The sequence below is a fragment of the Ranitomeya imitator genome, chromosome 5 (genome assembly GCF_032444005.1).
Source record: "Ranitomeya imitator isolate aRanImi1 chromosome 5, aRanImi1.pri, whole genome shotgun sequence".
NCBI lineage: Eukaryota > Metazoa > Chordata > Amphibia > Anura > Dendrobatidae > Ranitomeya > Ranitomeya imitator.
Window position 1 is genome coordinate 481,588,965 of NC_091286.1, and position 16,266 is coordinate 481,605,230.

Genomic DNA, 16,266 nt, shown 5'->3' on the forward strand with positions numbered 1-16,266 from the left:
AAACCAAACAGTAAAAACATAATGTGACAATGCTGGAATTGCCTTTTTGAATTACAAAAATGTATAAGAATAAAATATTAAGATGCTTGTACCATGAAGTGGTGGGGATATGGTTAATAATATTGGTTGTCCCGGAAGAAATAAGCCCTCATCCACTGATCTGCACAGCATTACAGGTCCTTCTCAAAAAATTAGCATATAGTGTTAAATTTCATTATTTACCATAATGTAATGATTACAATTAAACTTTCATATATTATAGATTCATTATCCACCAACTGAAATTTGTCAGGTCTTTTATTGTTTTAATACTGATGATTTTGGCATACAACTCCTGATAACCCAAAAAACCTGTCTCAATAATTTAGCATATCAAGAAAAGGTTCTCTAAACGACCTATTACCCTAATCTTCTGAATCAACTAATTAACTCTAAACACATGCACAAGATACCTGAGGCTTTTATAAACTCCCTGCCTGGTTCATTACTCAAAACCCCCATCATGGGTAAGACTAGCGACCTGACAGATGTCAAGAAGGCCATCATTGACACCCTCAAGCAAGAGGGTAAGACCCAGAAAGAAATTTCTCAACAAATAGGCTGTTCCCAGAGTGCTGTATCAAGGCACCTCAATGGTAAGTCTGTTGGAAGGAAACAATGTGGCAGAAAACGCTGTACAACGAGAAGAGGAGACCGGACCCTGAGGAAGATTGTGGAGAAGGACCGATTCCAGACCTTGGGGAACCTGAGGAAGCAGTGGACTGAGTCTGGTGTGGAAACATCCAGAGCCACCGTGCACAGGCGTGTGCAGGAAATGGGCTACAGGTGCCGCATTCCCCAGGTAAAGCCACTTTTGAGCTACAGAGAAGCAGCACTGGACTGTTGCCAAGTGGTCCCAAGTACTTTTTTCTGATGAAAGCAAATTTTTTCGGAAATCAAGGTGCCAGAGTCTGGAGGAAGACTGGGGAGAAGGAAATGCCAAAATGCCTGAAGTCCAGTGTCAAGTACCCACAGTCAGTGATGGTGTGGGGTGCCATGTCAGCTGCTGGTGTTGGTCCACTGTGTTTCATCAAGGGCAGGGTCAATGCAGCTAGCTATCAGGAGATTTTGGAGCACTTCATGCTTCCATCGGCTGAAATGCTTTATGGAGATGAAGATTTCATTTTTCAGCACGACCTGGCACCTGCTCACAGTGCCAAAACCACTGGTAAATGGTTTACTGACCATGGTATTACTGTGCTCAATTGGCCTGCCAACTCTCCTGACCTGAACCCCATAGAGAATCTGTGGGATATTGTGAAGAGAAAGTTGAGAGACGCAAGACCCAACACTCTGGATGAGCTTAAGGCCGCTATTGAAGCATCCTGGGCCTCCATAACATCTCAGCAGTGTCACAGGCTGATTGCCTCCATGCCACGCCGCATTGAAGCAGTCATTTCTGCCAAAGGATTCCCGACCAAGTATTGAGTGCATAACTGAACATTATTATTTGTTGGTTTTTTTGTTTGTTATTAAAAAACACTTTTATTTGATTGGATGGGTGAAATATGCTAATTTATTGAGACAGGTTTTTTGGGTTATCAGGAGTTGTATGCCAAAATCATCAGTATTAAAACAATAAAAGACCTGACAAATTTCAGTTGGTGGATAATGAATCTATAATATATGAAAGTTTAATTGTAATCATTACATTATGGTAAATAATGAAATTTAACACTATATGCTAATTTTTTGAGAAGGACCTGTACATCCATTGAAAGGTGATTATCTTGTGGCAGTTTCGTTGGGGTAGGATATATTGGGCAGCAGGAAACCTGTTCAGTTTTGAAGTTGATATGTTGAAAGTAGAAAAACAGGGGGGCCAAACTGGAGTCCAGGCCAAGGCTCATCAGGGAGTGAAGTTTAGTCTATTAGGCCTTATCTCACTAAATAGTCACTGTAGCACAAATTGCTGAGAAAGCTAATTTCAGCTATGACAAAAGGTGCCAGAACACAAAGTACATCATGGAGTTGATTAGCTGCAGCCCATGAGGGCCTTTTTTAGGGCGGGTCTGGTCGCTGCTTTTCCTGCTTGACGGGTATCTCCTGCACAGTGACAGTGCGCTCTGTTGCCGTCTTGTCACTTTTAATTAACTTTCAATGGCCTAAAAGGGCATATTCTCTATCACCAATGGAAAGTAGTTACAATTTAGCATTTAATCATATAAGACAAAAAAATGGGAGAATGTGCATATATTAAAAAAGAAAACCAATAATGCTTATGCGTTTCAGGCTGAAAAACTTTAATCACTTATTTCTCCTTCCCCCATGACGGCACCATGGAGAGAGGGAATCCACCCACCAGGGCCATGTCTCTCCTTCTCTTTTAGGGATAGAAATGTACATCAAAATCCAAACATAGGATCTGCGCACTCTGTGCAGAAGAGTTACCCACTACATGAGAAAAGAGACTCTGTGGCTCCTGTATTGAGCAGACAATTTGTGAGGAAACCCCTTGGTTTGCCTCAGATCTTAGATCTTTGCTTAAAAGTCAGGTAGAAGACACCTTCAGATCCCTTCGAGATTCAGGATAGAAATGGCAGAAAAACAGACAAAGGTCCCTTGAGCCCAGGTCTAGCAGTATGGAGAGCGAAGGAAGTGACTCAGATTTATCCAGAGCGTCTTCATCATCATCATCATCGTCAACGTCCTCTGATGGTAGAAATGGTTGCAGCTGTTTTCCGGTAGAGGAAACAGACAGTCTCATTACAGCGATCAGATCCACTATGGGTCTGGTGGACCCTCAGACAAGAAAACAATGCAGGACATTATGTTCAGGGGGGATAGAGCAAGAAAAGAGGAGGTCTTTACCATTAAATTATAAAATCCAAACCCTAATCAAAAACGAGAATGGAAAAAGCCAGAAAGGAAGGGTCTGCTTACCCCAAAAGGGAAATACCCCTTTGAGGACCTGGCTTGCTCGTTTTGTAAAAAGGCGCCAAAGGTAGACGTGGCAATTGCCAAAGCCTCTAAAAAGTTTTCCCTGCCTTTCAAGGATATGGGGGTGTTAAAAGACCCCATGGATCAAAAAGCAGATTCATTCCTGAAGGGCTCTTGGGAGGCCGCTGGGGGAGCTAAAACCAGAAATAGCCGCCACCTGTACGGCCAGGTCACTAATGGTCTGGCTGGATCAGCTAGAATCACAGTTAAGAGATAAAACCCCTAGAGACACAATTCTAAATTCCATCCTCGTAATGAAGGGGGCTGTTGCTTTTCTGGTGGACGCATCAGCGGACTTGGTCAGACTAGCCACCAGATCAGTATCCTTCTCTAATGCAGCCAGGTGAGCTATTTGGCTTAAGTGTTGGCCAGGGGATCTCCAGACAAAATCGAAATTGTGTTCCATCCCCAGCGAGGGCGAGTTTTTTTTTTTGGACCCACATTGGACGATATCCTGGATAATGCTGAAGATAAAAAGAAATGCTTCCCTATCCTCTCCAGCCAATCCTATAAACAGCCCTTTCGGAGTAGGAGATTTATTCAGAGGAAACGACCGAAAAACCTCCAAGACAAGAAGGAAGATAGAAGGGGTAGAGGCAAGGGGTTCATGTTCAACAGGGGGCCCGTCGATTATAAGAAGCAATCCTAATGAGGGTTTTCCCCAGGTGGGGGGGTGGATGCCTTTGTTTGTCCCAACCTGGGAAAAAATAACCAACAGTGCGTGGATTTTGGACTTGAAAAAAATCAGGCCTAAAACTAGGTTTCCACTCCCCTCCCCACCCATCCTTCATTGTGACCCCTCTAAGATCCTCAAAAGAGGAACAGCTAGCATTAGAATGGAAGATTCTGAGTCTAGTGAAGAAGGCTGTTCTTCAGGAAGTCCCTCGCCAAGAAAGAGGCGAAGGCGTTTACGCCTTCAGACAAATGTCTGAAAGTGCAGTCTATCAAGATGGAATCAAAAAAGTCGGCTTGAAAATGCTACTTCCTTCCTGTTTTATGACGGTTCTAGACCTAAAGGACGCATACTATCACGTCCCCATCCACAAGGACTATCACAAATTCCTCAGGGTGGCAGTCACCATGCAGGGAGGGATAAGACATTACCAGTTCAGGGCCATTCCTTTTGGTCTGGCTATCGCCCCAAGTGTGTTCACCAAAGTAGTAGCGGAGGTGATGGCACACTTAAGGGAGCAGGATATCCTGATAGTTCCGTACCTAGACAACTTCTTGATAATAGGCAATTCCTCCCGGCACTGCAAAAACCAACTAGAGAGAGTTGTGACTTCTTTAACCAACTTAGGCTGGCTTCTGAATCTACAGAAATCCAGAATCAAGCCAAGTCAGGTACAAGAATACCTAGGGATTATAGTGGACTGAAACAAACAGGAGTGTCGCCTCCCAGAAGGAGAGGTTCACAAGATGATAGAGCTGCTATCACAAGCAAGAATCCTCCCCTCCACAACCTTGCGAAAGGCAATGTCTCTTCTAGGGTCCTTGATATCTTGTATCCAAGCTGTCCAATGGGCCCAGGTCTATACCAGGGAGTTACAGTGGGAGATATTGTCAGCAGAAAATTCTCTGAAAGGAAATTTAGAAGGGCAGTTAACCATGTCATCAAGAACAACTCTCTCGCTAGAATGGTGGTTAAACATAGACAATCTAACTTCAGGTGTTCCTTGGATATTACCAATCTCCCAGGTCTTGACTACGAACACAAGCCCCAGGGGGTGGGGGGCTCACCTGAATGATCAGAAAGCTCAGGGTGTCTGGACAGGGGAGCTAAGTTCGGTATCCTCAAACATGAAAGAACTATTAGCAGTGAAATTTACCCTCCTAGAGCTTTTGGGCACCCTCTGATCTCACAATGTGAGAGTATTTTCGGAACATGGAGTAGTGGTAGCGTATTTGAATCACCAGAGGGGTACTAGGTAGCGCCCGCTGATGGAGATAACCTGGTCCATTTTTCAGCTAACTGAGGAAAACTTGTGCTCTCTGTCGGCCCTAGATATAAGGGGGGTAGAGAACCATACAGCAGATTTCCTGAGCCGGACCCAGCTGAGACAGGGCGACTGGGAGCTGAATCAGGCTGTGTTCATTCAGATCACTGAAAGATGGGGGTACCCGGCCATAGATCTATTCACTAACAGTTGGAACCGAAAGGTAGATGCATTCTGCTCGATAGAACCCGTGGGGGAACCCAGTTGCTCTAGACGCATTCATAATTCCATGGAGTTAACATCTGGCTTACGCCTTCCCGCCAATTGCCCTGATTCCAGCAGTTTTGAGAAAAACATGGGAGGACAGGGCAAAAGTAATTTTAATAGCCCCCTTCTGGCCGAGGAGAACATGGTTCTCTTGGTTGAAGATGATGTCCATCTCTGACCCTTGGGTTCTTCCAGATCTCCTGGACCTTCTTTCCCAAGGGCCAGTGGCTCATCCGCAGGTAAAGAACTTGCACATGACAGCCTGGAACTTGAAAGGTCGCTCCTGAGCAATAGTAGTTTCTCACCAAATGTAGTTGCCACTTTACTACAAAGTAGAAAGCCTGTCACTACCAAACTATACAGGAAAATCTGGAAAAAGTTTATTTCAGTTTCAGGCTCCAAGATAGATGGGGGGGGTTCAACTTTTAGAGTTTCTGCAGAAAGGTTTGCATCATGGGCTGGCCACAAGCGCTATGAAAGTCCAAGTTGCGGCTCTAGGGGCCCTGTACAATTACGACCTGGCTGGGAATCGCTGGATATCTGGATTTATCAAAGCATCAGGCAGGTCTAGACCCATCTCCTCTCGTTGTACTCCTCCTTGAGACCTGAACTTAGTCATTTCTGCCCTAACTAAGGCCCCGTTTGAGCCTCTGTCAGAAGCATCGCTAAAAGTTTTGTCACTTAAAACTTCTCTTCTTGTAGCTCTTACATCTGCATGCAGGGTCAGGGACATCCAGGCCCTATCGGCTTACCTGCCTTTCACACAGATTCTGGAAGATAGTTGTGCTTAAAACTGACCCTCCTTTCTTCTAAAAGTAGCATCGCGGTTTCACAGGTCTCAGGAGATATCCCTCGCCATTCCTTTTGCCCCAACCCCAAAAACAGGGGTGAGGAAGCCTTACATACTCTAGATGTCAAGAGATGCCTAATCCAGTATCTAGCGGTCACACGGGAGTGTAGGAAGGATACGTCTCTCTTTGTATGCTTCCAGGGTCCATTGAAGGGGCAGGAAGCTACCAAAAGCATGCTTGCGAGGTGGATGAGAGACAATATCACCCTGTCATACTCCTCACTTGGGGCAGCCATCCTGGAGAAAATAAAGGCCCGCTTAACAAGATCGGTGGTGACTTACTGGGCAGAAAGAGGCAATGCCTCGATAGAACAGATACAGTATGTAGAGCCGCTACTTGGTCTTCCCTCTCTTCATTTTTTAATGATTATCGGCTGGACCTAGCCTCTTCTTCAGACCTTACCTTTGGGAGAAGGGTTCTGGAGGCAGTGGTCCCCCCCTAACGTACAAATCTCTGCAATTCTCTCCATGTTGCAATCATGGGGAAGGTGAAAAACGTAGCTACATATCAATAACGGTATTTCTCTGAGCCCATGACGGCACCCGTACATTTCCTCCCTTCACGTGTGGGTATGCACATTTTGTTTAGTTAACGTTATATTTTGAGGTAGCTAAGGGTTGTCTCTGTCAAGTTTATGGTAATGTTAAAGTACTTTCTGTTATTAGTCTGAAGTTCCTCTTGTGCTCTGTAAACAACTGATGTGGGAGAGAGGTACCACCTTTTTATCTGTAGGTTTCCTGTCCCTGGTTAGCAGATTACCTCTCTCTTCGGCTACGTTCACATTTGCGTTGTTGGGCGCAGCGTCGGGGACGCGACGCAACCAACAACGCATGTACACAATGCAGCGTTTTGAGACACATGCGTTGTCATAAGATCCTACAGGTCAGAAATTTTGGTGCAGGGAAAACGCTACAAGTAGCGTCCTCTGCGCCCTGTCTTGTGCGTCTATATGACGCATGCATCGTAAAACGCAGTATAACGCATACCGGCGCATGTCCATGCGCCCCCCATGTTAAAGATAGGAGCGCATGACGTATGCGTCGCCGACGATGCGCCCAACAATGCAAATGTGAATGTAGCCTTACAGACTGTGAAGTGAGACAACACTGGAATCAGGCTCTGTGCCCCTACATGATGCTGCTCTTAGATTACATAGGAAAAGCTTGCTGACAGATTCATCTATAGATTCCCGGTGCTGTTAATTCCACTACAGAAAGAAACTATCCTACAATATGTATCGGTGTGACAGAAACATAGCACATTATATTGCCTTAGGCTATGTACCCATGTTGCAGAAATTTCCGCAACTCCCTGCCACGGGTAAAATGCATGCGGAATTCGCATGCATTTTCCCGCAAAACACAAGTGTTTTGTAAGTGTTTTTAGCTTGCAGAATGCTTGGATTTTCCAAGCGATTTGAAGCATCACTTGGAAAAGTGATTGACAGGTTGGTCACACTTGTCAAGCATAGTGCTTGACAAGTATGACCAATTATTTACTATAGATGCTGCCTATGCTGCCTATCATTTTTGTGGGGAAAAAAAGATTTTTATTTTCACGGCTCCCCCTTAGGGGGTCTACTTTCCAAAATGTTGTCACTTGTGGGAGGTTTCCACAGTTTAGGCACTGTTATGGCTGGCAATCAGGCAACACAGCGTGCAGTAATCAGCGCACATACAGAGATCTGGCAATAACCAAAAACAATAGGACGAGCTCTGAGACGTGGAATCTCTGTAGACTGCAGTACCTGATCTATCCTCACACAACTATAAGCAGCAGTGGATTGCGCCTAACAACTACCTATGCAACTCGGCACTGCCTGAGGAGCTGACTAGCCTGAAGATAGAAATACAAGCCTGACTTACCTCAGAGAAATACCCCAAAGGAATAGGCAGCCCCCCACATATAATGACTGTTAGCAAGATGAAAAGACAAACGTAGGAATTAAATAGATTCAGCAAAGTGAGGCCCGATATTCTAGACAGAGCGAGGATAGCAAAGAGAACTATGCAGTCTACAAAAAACCCTAAAACGAAAACCACGCAAAGGGGCAAAAAGACCCACCGTGCCGAACTAACAGCACGGCGGTGCACCCCTCTGCTTCTCAGAGCTTCCAGCAAAAGACAATAGCAAGCTGGACAGAAAAAAACAGAAAACAAACTAGAAGCACTTATCTAGCAGAGCAGCAGGCCCAAGGAAAGATGCAGTAGCTCAGATCCAACACTGGAACATTGACAAGGAGCAAGGAAGACAGACTCAGGTGGAGCTAAATAGCAAGGCAGCCAACGAGCTCACCAAAACACCTGAGGGAGGAAGCCCAGAGACTGCAATACCACTTGTGACCACAGAAGTGAACTCAGCCACAGAATTCACAACAGTACCCCCCCCTTGAGGAGGGGTCACCGAACCCTCACCAGAACCCCCAGGCCGACCAGGATGAGCCACATGAAAGGCACGAACAAGATCTGGGGCATGGACATCAGAGGCAAAAACCCAGGAATTATCTTCCTGAGCATAACCCTTCCATTTGACCAGATACTGGAGTTTCCGTCTAGAGACACGAGAATCCAAAATCTTCTCCACAATATACTCCAATTCCCCCTCCACCAAAACAGGGGCAGGAGGCTCCACAGATGGAACCATAGGTGCCACGTATCTCCTCAACAACGACCTATGGAATACATTATGTATGGAAAAGGAGTCTGGGAGGGTCAGACGAAAAGACACCGGATTGAGAATCTCAGAAATCCTATACGGACCAATAAAACGAGGTTTAAATTTAGGAGAGGAAACCTTCATAGGAATATGACGAGAAGATAACCAAACCAAATCCCCAACACGAAGTCGGGGTCCCACACGGCGTCTGCGATTAGCGAAAAGCTGAGCCTTCTCCTGGGACAAGGTCAAATTGTCCACTACCTGAGTCCAGATCTGCTGCAACCTGTCCACCACAGAATCCACACCAGGACAGTCCGAAGACTCAACCTGTCCTGAAGAGAAACGAGGATGGAACCCAGAATTGCAGAAAAATGGAGAGACCAAGGTAGCCGAGCTGGCCCGATTATTAAGGGCGAACTCAGCCAACGGCAAAAATGACACCCAATCATCCTGGTCAGCGGAAACAAAACATCTCAGATATGTTTCCAAGGTCTGATTGGTTCGTTCGGTCTGGCCATTAGTCTGAGGATGGAAGGCCGAGGAGAAAGATAGGTCAATGCCCATCCTACCACAAAAGGCTCGCCAGAACCTCGAGACAAACTGGGAACCTCTGTCAGAAACAATATTCTCAGGAATGCCATGTAAACGAACCACATGCTGGAAGAACAAAGGCACCAAATCAGAGGAGGAAGGCAATTTAACCAAGGGCACCAGATGGACCATTTTAGAAAAGCGATCACAGACCACCCAAATGACCGACATTTTTTGAGAAACGGGAAGGTCAGAAATGAAATCCATCGAAATATGTGTCCAAGGCCTCTTCGGGACCGGCAAGGGCAAAAGCAACCCACTGGCACGTGAACAGCAGGGCTTAGCCCTAGCACAAATTCCACAGGACTGCACAAAAGCACGCACATCCCGTGACAGAGATGGCCACCAGAAGGATCTAGCAACCAACTCCCTGGTACCAAAGATTCCTGGATGACCGGCCAGCACCGAACAATGAAGTTCAGAGATAACTTTACTAGTCCACCTATCAGGGACGAACAGTTTCTCGGCCGGACAACGATCAGGTTTATTAGCCTGAAATTTCTGCAACACTCTCCGCAAATCAGGGGAGATGGCAGACACAATGACTCCTTCCTTGAGGATACTCGCCGGCTCAGATAACCCCGGAGAGTCGGGCACAAAACTCCTAGACAGAGCATCCGCCTTCACATTTTTAGAGCCCGGAAGGTATGAAATCACAAAATCAAAACGAGCAAAAAATAACGACCAACTGGCCTGTCTAGGATTCAAGCGCTTGGCAGACTCGAGATAAGTCAAGTTCTTATGATCAGTCAATACCACCACGCGATGCTTAGCACCCTCAAGCCAATGACGCCACTCCTCGAATGCCCACTTCATGGCCAGCAACTCTCGGTTGCCCACATCATAATTACGCTCAGCAGCAGAAAATTTCCTGGAAAAGAAAGCACATGGTTTGAACACTGAGCAACCAGAACCTCTCTGTGACAAAACCGCCCCTGCACCAATCTCAGAAGCATCAACCTCGACCTGGAACGGAAGAGAAACATCAGGTTGACACAACACAGGGGCACAGCAAAAACGACGCTTCAACTCCTGAAAAGCTTCCACGGCAGCAGAAGACCAATTAACCAAATCAGCACCCTTCTTGGTCAAATCGGTCAATGGTCTGGCAATGCTAGAAAAATTACAGATGAAGCGACGATAAAAATTAGCAAAGCCCAGGAATTTCTGCAGACTTTTTAGAGATGTCGGCTGAGTCCAATCCTGGATGGCCTGAACCTTAACCGGATCCATCTCGATAGTAGAAGGGGAAAAGATGAACCCCAAAAATGAAACTTTCTGCACACCGAAGAGACACTTTGATCCCTTCACGAACAAGGAATTAGCACGCAGTACCTGGAAAACCATTCTGACTTGCTTCACATGAGACTCCCAATCATCTGAGAAGATCAAAATGTCATCCAAGTAAACAATCAAGAATTTATCCAGATACTCACGGAAAATGTCATGCATAAAAGACTGAAAAACAGATGGAGCATTGGCAAGTCCGAACGGCATCACCAGATACTCAAAATGACCCTCGGGCGTATTAAATGCCGTTTTCCATTCATCTCCCTGCCTGATTCTCACCAGATTATACGCACCACGAAGATCAATCTTAGTAAACCAACTAGCCCCCTTAATCCGAGCAAACAAGTCAGAAATCAATGGCAAGGGATACTGAAACTTAACAGTGATCTTATTAAGAAGGCGGTAATCAATACACGGTCTTAGCGAACCATCCTTCTTGGCTACAAAAAAGAACCCTGCTCCCAATGGTGACGACGATGGGCGAATATGTCCCTTCTCCAGGGACTCCTTCACATAACTGCGCATAGCGGTGTGTTCAGGTACGGACAAATTAAATAAACGACCCTTAGGGAATTTACTACCAGGAATCAAATCGATAGCACAATCACAATTCCTATGCGGAGGTAGGGCATCAGACTTGGACTCTTCAAATACTTCCTGAAAGTCCGACAAGAACTCTGGGATGTCAGAAGGAATGGATGACGAAATAGACAAAAATGGAACATCACCATGTACTCCCTGACAACCCCAGCTGGTTACCGACATAGAGTTCCAATCCAATACTGGATTATGGGTTTGTAGCCATGGCAACCCCAACACGACCACATCATGCAAATTATGCAGTACCAGAAAGCGAATAACTTCCTGATGTGCAGGAGCCATGCACATGGTCAGCTGGGCCCAGTACTGAGGCTTATTCTTGGCCAAAGGTGTAGCATCAATTCCTCTCAACGGAATAGGACACCGCAAAGGCTCCAAGAAAAATCCACAACGTTTAGCATAATCCAAATCCATCAGATTCAGGGCAGCGCCTGAATCCACAAACGCCATGACAGAATACGATGACAAAGAGCACATTAAGGTAATGGACAAAAGGAATTTGGACTGTACAGTACCAATAACGGCAGAGCTATCGAACCGCCTAGTGCGTTTAGGACAATTAGAAATAGCATGAGTAGAATCACCACAATAGAAACACAGTCTGTTCAGACGTCTGTGTTCTTGCCGTTCTACTTTAGTCATAGTCCTGTCGCACTGCATAGGCTCAGGTTTACTCTCAGGCAGTACCGCCAGATGGTGCACAGATTTACGCTCGCGCAAGCGACGACCGATCTGAATGGCCAAGGACATAGACTCATTCAAACCAGCAGGCATAGGAAATCCCACCATTACATCCTTAAGAGCTTCAGAGAGACCCTTTCTGAACAAAGCCGCTAGTGCAGATTCATTCCACAGAGTGAGTACTGACCATTTCCTAAATTTCTGACAATATACTTCTACATCATCCTGACCCTGGCATAAAGCCAGCAGATTTTTCTCAGCCTGATCCACTGAATTAGGCTCATCGTAAAGCAATCCGAGCGCCAGGAAAAATGCATCAACATTACTCAATGCAGAATCTCCTGGTGCAAGAGAAAACGCCCAGTCCTGTGGGTCGCCGCGCAAAAAAGAAATAATAATCAAAACCTGTTGAATAGGATTACCAGAAGAATGAGGTTTCAAGGCCAAAAATAGCTTACAATTATTTCTGAAGCTCAGGAACTTAGTTCTGTCACCAAAAAACAAATCAGGAATCGGAATTCTTGGTTCTAGCATCGATTTCTGATCAATAGTATCTTGAATCTTTTGTACATTTACAACGAGATTATCCATTGAGGAGCACAGAGCCTGAATATCCATGTCCACAGCTGTGTCCTGAAGCACTCTAATGTCTAGGGGAAAAAAAAGACTGAAGACAGAGCTAAGAAAAAAAAATGATGTCAGGATTTCTTTTTTCCCTCTATTGGGAATCATTGGTGTGGCTCCTTGTACTGTTATGGCTGGCAATCAGGCAACACAGCGTGCAGTAATCAGCGCACATACAGAGATCTGGCAATAACCAAAAACAATAGGACGAGCTCTGAGACGTGGAATCTCTGTAGACTGCAGTACCTGATCTATCCTCACACAACTATAAGCAGCAGTGGATTGCGCCTAACAACTACCTATGCAACTCGGCACTGCCTGAGGAGCTGACTAGCCTGAAGATAGAAATACAAGCCTGACTTACCTCAGAGAAATACCCCAAAGGAATAGGCAGCCCCCCACATATAATGACTGTTAGCAAGATGAAAAGACAAACGTAGGAATGAAATAGATTCAGCAAAGTGAGGCCCGATATTCTAGACAGAGCGAGGATAGCAAAGAGAACTATGCAGTCTACAAAAAACCCTAAAACGAAAACCACGCAAAGGGGCAAAAAGACCCACCGTGCCGAACTAACAGCACGGCGGTGCACCCCTCTGCTTCTCAGAGCTTCCAGCAAAAGACAATAGCAAGCTGGACAGAAAAAAACAGAAAACAAACTAGAAGCACTTATCTAGCAGAGCAGCAGGCCCAAGGAAAGATGCAGTAGCTCAGATCCAACACTGGAACATTGACAAGGAGCAAGGAAGACAGACTCAGGTGGAGCTAAATAGCAAGGCAGCCAACGAGCTCACCAAAACACCTGAGGGAGGAAGCCCAGAGACTGCAATACCACTTGTGACCACAGAAGTGAACTCAGCCACAGAATTCACAACAAGGCACATCAGAGGCTCTCCAAACGCAACATGGCATCATATCTCAATTCCAGTCAACTTTGCAATGAAAAGTCAAACGGCGCTCCTTCTTTTCCAAGCTCTGCCATGCGCCCAAACAGTGGTTTACCCCCACATATGGGGTATTATTGTACTCAGGACAAATTGGACAACAACTTTTGGTGTCCAATTTCATCTGTTGCCCTTGGGAAAATAAAAAATTGGGGTGCAAAAAGATCATTTTTGTGAAAAAATATGATTTTTTATTTTTACAGCTCTACATTATAAACTTCTGTGAAGCACTTGGTGGGGCAAAGTGCTCACCACACATGTATATAAGTTCCTTAAGGGGGTCATCTTTCCAAAATGGTGCCTCTTGTGAGGGTTTTCCACTGTTTAGGCACATCAGGGGCTCTCCAAACACGACATGGCGTCCTATCTCAATTCCAGTCAATTTTGCATTGAAAAGTCAAACGGCACTCCTTCCCTTCTGAGCTCTGCCATGCGCCCAAACAGTGGTTTACCCCCACATATAGGGTATCAGTGTACTCAGGACAAATTGCACAACAACTTTTGTGGTCAAATTTCTTCTGTTACCCTTGGGAAAATAAAATAAATTGGATCTGAATTAAAAAAAATTTGAAAAAAAGTTAAATGTTCTTTTTTTTTTTTTAAACATTCCAAAGATTCCTGTGAAACACCTGAAGGGTTAATAAACTTTTTGAATGTGGTTTTGAGCACCTTGAGTGGTGCAGTTTTTAGAATGGTGTCACACTGGGGTATTTTCTATCATATAGACCCCTCAAAGTGACTTCAAACGTGATGTGGTCCCTAAAAAAAAATGATGTTGTAAAAATTAGAAATTGCTGGTCAACTTTTGACCCTTATAACTCCCCCCCAAAAAAATGTTGGTTGCAAAATTGTGCTGATGTAAAGTAGACATGTGGAAAATGTTACTTATTAAGTATTTTTTGTGACATATCTCTGTGATTTAAGGGCATGAAAATTCACAGTTGGAAAACTGCGAAATTTTCAAAATTTTCACCAAATTTCCGTTTTTTTCACAAATAAACGCAAGTAATATCGAGGAAATTTTACCACTACCATGAAGTACGATATGTCATGAGAAAACCCTGTCATAATCATCAGTATCCATGCAAGCGTTCCAGAGTTATAGCCTCATAAAGTGACAGTGGTCAGAATTGTAAAAATTGGCCTGGTAATTAACATGCAAACCACCCTAGGGGGTTAAGGGGTTAAAAATAATGAAAAATAAAAAATATGGTTATTCTCACCTTCCAACAGCTCCTGATCTCCTCAGCAGAGCTCCCGGTACGTTCCGTTCCAAGGGATGCTTTGCTCGAAGGACCTTTGTGATGTCACGGTTGCGTGACCGCAACATCATACCAGGTGATTTGCGCAATGCATCCCTGGGAACGGAAGCCGCACGTACACCGCTGAGAGGCGGGAGAACTCCGGGGCCATCAGATGGTAAGTATATCCCTATTTTTTATTGTAATTCTTTTTTTTTACAGGAATATGGTACCCAGGGCCTGGAGGAGAGACTCCGCTCCTCCAGACACGGGTACCATCTGCACATGAAGCGCTGACTTTACGCATGGTGGGCATAGCCACATGCGTAAAGTGAGCGTTTCAATGCAATCCTAAGGCTGCGGAATCGCCACAATTCCGCAGAAATAATAAACATGCTGCGGATTTTCCTGCTATGCGATTCCGCAGCGGGAAAATCCGCAGCATGGGCACAACAACTGCGGAATCCCATAGGATTGCATGGGAATGCGGTTCTTAAGCATTTTTATGCATTTCCGCTGCAGCAAAAAACACGGCAGAAATGCATAAAAAAACGCAACGTGGGCACACAGCCTTAGGCCGGCGTCACACTAGCGAGTTTTACGGACGTATGAGAGGTGCAGAAAATACGGATTGCACACTGTACAATGCATCTCTATGGCCAAGCTCCTATCTGCTGTATTTTACTGATCCGTATTATACGGTCTTCTACGGCCATAGAAAATCGCAGCATGCTGCGTTTGTCAGCGCATTGCGCAAAAAATCGCCATTGAAAGTCTATGGGGGCAAGAAAAATACGGATTACACATGGACCAACAGTGTGACTTGCGAGAAATACGCAGCGGTGTTCTATAGAAAAGCCAGCAATTCAGTGCGGTGTACAGTAAAATCACACTGACAGGTTAGAATAGAATAGCTAAATTAAATGTCTACACATAGTATAGGGGTATATATATATATATATATATATATACAGTGGGGCAAAAAAGTATTTAGTCAGTCAGCAATAGTGCAAGTTCCACCACTTAAAAAGATGAGAGGCGTCTGTAATTTACATCGTAGGTAGACCTCAACTATGGGAGACAAACTGAGAAAAAAAAATCCAGAAAATCACATTGTCTGTTTTTTTATAAATTTTTTTGCATATTATGGTGGAAAATAAGTATTTGGTCAGAAACAAACAATCAAGATTTCTGGCTCTCACAGACCTGTAACTTCTTCTTTAAGAGTCTCCTCTTTCCTCCACTCATTACCTGTAGTAATGACACCTGTTTAAACTTGTTATCAGTATAAAAAGACACCTGTGCACACCCTCAAACAGTCTGACTCCAAACTCCACTATGGTGAAGACCAAAGAGCTGTCAAAGGACACCAGAAACAAAATTGTAGCCCTGCACCAGGCTGGGAAGACTGAATCTGCAATAGCCAACCAGCTTGGAGTGAAGAAATCAACAGTGGGAGCAATAATTAGAAAATGGAAGACATACAAGACCACTGATAATCTCCCTCGATCTGGAGCTCCAAGCAAAATCCCACCCCGTGGGGTCAGAATGATCACAAGAACGGTGAGCAAAAATCCCAGAACCACGCGGGGGGACCTAGTGA

General features: G+C 44.9%; 1 protein-coding gene across 1 annotated transcript in view; it reads left to right on the forward strand.

The window, feature by feature from the left end:
- SERPINI2 (serpin family I member 2) overlaps positions 1-16,266 on the forward strand; it is a 192,416-nt gene that overhangs the window by 97,333 nt on the left and 78,817 nt on the right. The gene's annotated exons all lie outside the window — the stretch shown is intronic.